Consider the following 3,855-nt stretch of genomic DNA (forward strand, 5'->3'; position numbering starts at 1 on the left):
TTACCATTCAACCAAGATATATCATATCTCCATCACCCAAAAGTTTCCTTCTATCTTCCTTTCAAACTAACCATTTATGATACTGTAAGATGACTGTTGTTGTTGTGAAGTGCCATAGAGTTGATTCCGACCCATAGCCACCCTTTATAGGGTTTCCAAGGAGCAGCTGGTGAGCTTGAACTACCGACCTTGCAGTTCAAACTGGCTTTGCAATCTGACGCATTAGCCCACAGCACCACACCAGAACTCCATAGGATGGCTGAGTGGTTCTTTATTTTGGCTGTGCTTACACATCCATGTGCTGTCAGATATAAGTGAAGTCAGTGGCTCTGCTGATCTTGACTGGGCTTTTATGTGTTTGTGGGTTGGCTGTTTGCTTATCATTGGGTGTCCTAAAATATTTTGGGCTGGGATAGCTGGTTTGACTCAGCTCCATTCTATGTGGTCTCTCCTAGCAGGTTGACTTGACTTGTTCACATAGTAGATTCAAAATTTAAAAAGAGAGTAGAAGCTGTAAGATCTCTTGAGGTCTACCTAGGTTTGGAGGTAAGCATAGTCATTTGCCAGAGCAAGTCACAAAACCAGCTCAGATTTAAGGATGCATCGTAGTTTTTTGCTGTTGTTGTTAAGTACCGTGGAGTTGGTTCCAACTCATAGTGACCCTGTACAGGGTTTCCGAGGCTGTAAATCTTTACAGGAGCAGAAAGCCTCATCTTTCTCCCATAGAACCACTGGTAGTTTCGAACTACTGACCTTGAGGTTGGCAGCCCAATTGGTAACCACTACGCTACGAGTATCTTAGTTTCATAGTGCTACTATAATATCACAAGTGGGTGGCTTTATCAAATAAAAAGTTATTTTCTCACAATTTAGGAGGCTAGAAGTACAAATTCAGCACACCAGCTCTCAGAAGAGGCTTCCTCTTTCTGTTGGCTCTCAAGAAAGTCTCTTTCTCTTCTCAACTTCTGTTTCTTGATCCTTGGCCATCTTCATGCAGTATGTATCTTCCCTTCTATTTGTGCTTCTGCCTCTTTCTTTCATGCTTTCTTTTTACCTTTTTATTTATCATACACATTTTCTTTCATGCCACTAATTGCAATCCCCATGATGTAGCACTGCTTTTTCCACTTCCTCCTTCTGTTTCCCTTTCCAATCTTCCTTTCTTCCTTCCTAACCCTTCTGAACATTGTCCTTGGGTAAACGCTGCACTTTTGATTTCAAATGTTTCAATATCATAAGGTGTGCATACTTCACTAATATTATTATTCCCCTTATAGACCGGTTTAGCTGAAAATTGAACTATGGGGATGAGTTCATTTCCAGACCTGAAGGGGTACTGAGAGCCATAGTCTCAGAAGTGTTCTCGTTGTCTATCTGACCAGTAAGGCTGATCTTTTCTTCCTTCCTTCCTTTCTTCCTTTCTTTCTCTTTCTTCTTTCATGATTTTGAGTGTCATCCATATTTTTATCCCACTCTGTCTAGATGATCTCTTTCAAACCAGTTGTTAATTGTAACCTGGTAGTGGTGTCTGTGTATCATTGACTCAATGCCTACTCTACAGGGTTCCAAGGCTGTAAATATAAACAGTGGAGCACGCTAATTCCATATCTAAAAGCACTGGACTTTAAACCTCAAGGTCTGTGGTTCAAGGCCACCAGCCGATCTATGGAAGAAAGACAAGACTTTATTCCTGAGAAGATTTAAAGCCTCAGAAACCCTATACAGGTTGGCTATGAGTCAGAACCCACTTGATAGCACTTACCAAAATCAACAAATGTAAAGCAGAAAGCACTATATTTTTCCCACGGAGAAGGTGGTAGATTTGAACTGCTGACTTTGTGGTTAGCAGCACAATGTATTACCCACTAGGCTACCAATGGTAGACAAGCATCATCCATTTCTTCTGGTCGAGAGTCTTGGACTGATAGAAACTAGGAGAACCCCCAATACTATATTGCTGTAAGACACCATCTGAACTTGGAGTTAAAGCTAGGTTTGTAAGTCACCTTTCAGCCAAAGAATACATTGTCTTATAAAATAAACCTTATGAGTAATATGAGTTATTAGTCTTTGGCTATTAGTTTGAATTTAAGAGTTAAGTTATTGATTTGGGTCTTTTCTTCTGTTTTGATATATGCACTTAATGCAATAAATATTCCTCTGTGCATTGATACTGCTATGTCCCAAAGATCTTGGCAGTGCTGTGTTCATTTTCACTTGATCATAAGATTTTTTAATTTCAAGTAATACTATCTCTCCTATTACTCACTAGATTTCATGTAAATTGTTATCTAGTTATGTACTCAATTTGTTTTCCTGTTCTTCCTGTTTTGATTTCTAGTTTTATAGCATTATGATCAGAGAGGATACTTTGTATAATTTTATCATTTGAATTTACTGAGGCTTGCTTTGTGGCCTAAAATAAACCTAATCCTGAGAATGATCCATTTGTGTTAGAGAAAAATGTGTACTGTGCTGTGGTTGGGAGTGTGGTCTATATATCTCTATGACTTTGAGTTGCTTTGTCTTCTGTATCTTTGTTAATATTACTTCTAGTTATTCTGTCCATCATAAAAAATGATATGTCAAAGTCTTCTACTATTATTGTAGAATTGTTTATATTTCTCTTTTTAATTCTGTTAGAGTCTTGTCTCAGTTATATAGTGCTGCTATAACTCAAAGACTAATAACAAGTGGATAGCTTTAACAAACAAATTTATTCTTTCACATTTTAGGAGGCTACAGGTCTAAATTCAGCAGACCAGCTCTGGAGAAAGGTCCTTGTCTCCATTCAGAATCTGTAAGCCCAGCAATCTTAGATATTTCCATGTGTCTTGACATCAATCTTTCCCTGGATCTGGGAATTTTGTAATTTAGGAATCCCAGGTCCAAGGACACACTTAATTCTCAGTCTTCTTCTTTGGTGCTGGTAGGTCCTTCTTGTCTCTGCTCACTTCTCTCCCTTTTTTCTTTCAGCTAATTCAGGCCACACTTCAGAGAAACTTCCGTCATATCAGATCAGGACTCTGACGAAATGAAGGGTGCTGCATTCCATCCTAATTTTCTTATAGATTTACCACATTGGATAATATCATGAGAAATCATCATTTAACTACCATATTAAATCATTATGTAACTACCAAACCACTGAGAATCATGGCCCAGAAAATCTGACACATATTATGGGGTGACACAATTCAATCCATGATGTTTGTTTCATGTATTTCAGAGCTCTGTTATTGGATCCCAGCCATTTATTATGGCTATATATATGGAGTCCTGGTGTGGCACTGTGGGTTAATGTGCCATACTGCAAAGCCATTTGAATGCAAGGTCAGTGGTTCAAGCTCACCAGTCACTCTTCCGAAACCCTATATAGGGTTGCTATGGGTCAGAACTGACTTGATGGCACTTAACAACAACAACACATCCATTTGATCCTTTGTTGTTATGTTGTTGTTAAGTGCCATCGAGTCGGTTCCGACCCATAGCGACCCTATACAGGGTTTCTGAGGGTGTAAATCTTTACGGGAGTAGAAAACCTCATCTTTCTCCCGTGGAGTGGCTGGTAGTTTCGAACCGCTGATCCTAAGGTTCGCAGCCCAATTCATAACCACTACGCTACCAGAGTTCCTTATATTTGATCCTTTAGTCATCATATAATATTCATTGTCTCTTATAATGGATTGTTGACTTAGAGTTTATTTTGTCAGACATTATTACTGCCATTCCAGGTCCAATCAAAACAATGGATTCTGATAAGTGGAGGAGGCGGGGTTTGATGGTTGATAGGGCAGAGGTGCAGTAAAGATCTCCAACAGCAATACCACAGAATATCAGATGAAGTGGGTTCAA

Source organism: Chrysochloris asiatica, unplaced genomic scaffold, assembly GCF_000296735.1.
Source record: "Chrysochloris asiatica unplaced genomic scaffold, ChrAsi1.0 scaffold00095, whole genome shotgun sequence".
Classification (NCBI taxonomy): Eukaryota; Metazoa; Chordata; class Mammalia; order Afrosoricida; family Chrysochloridae; genus Chrysochloris; species Chrysochloris asiatica.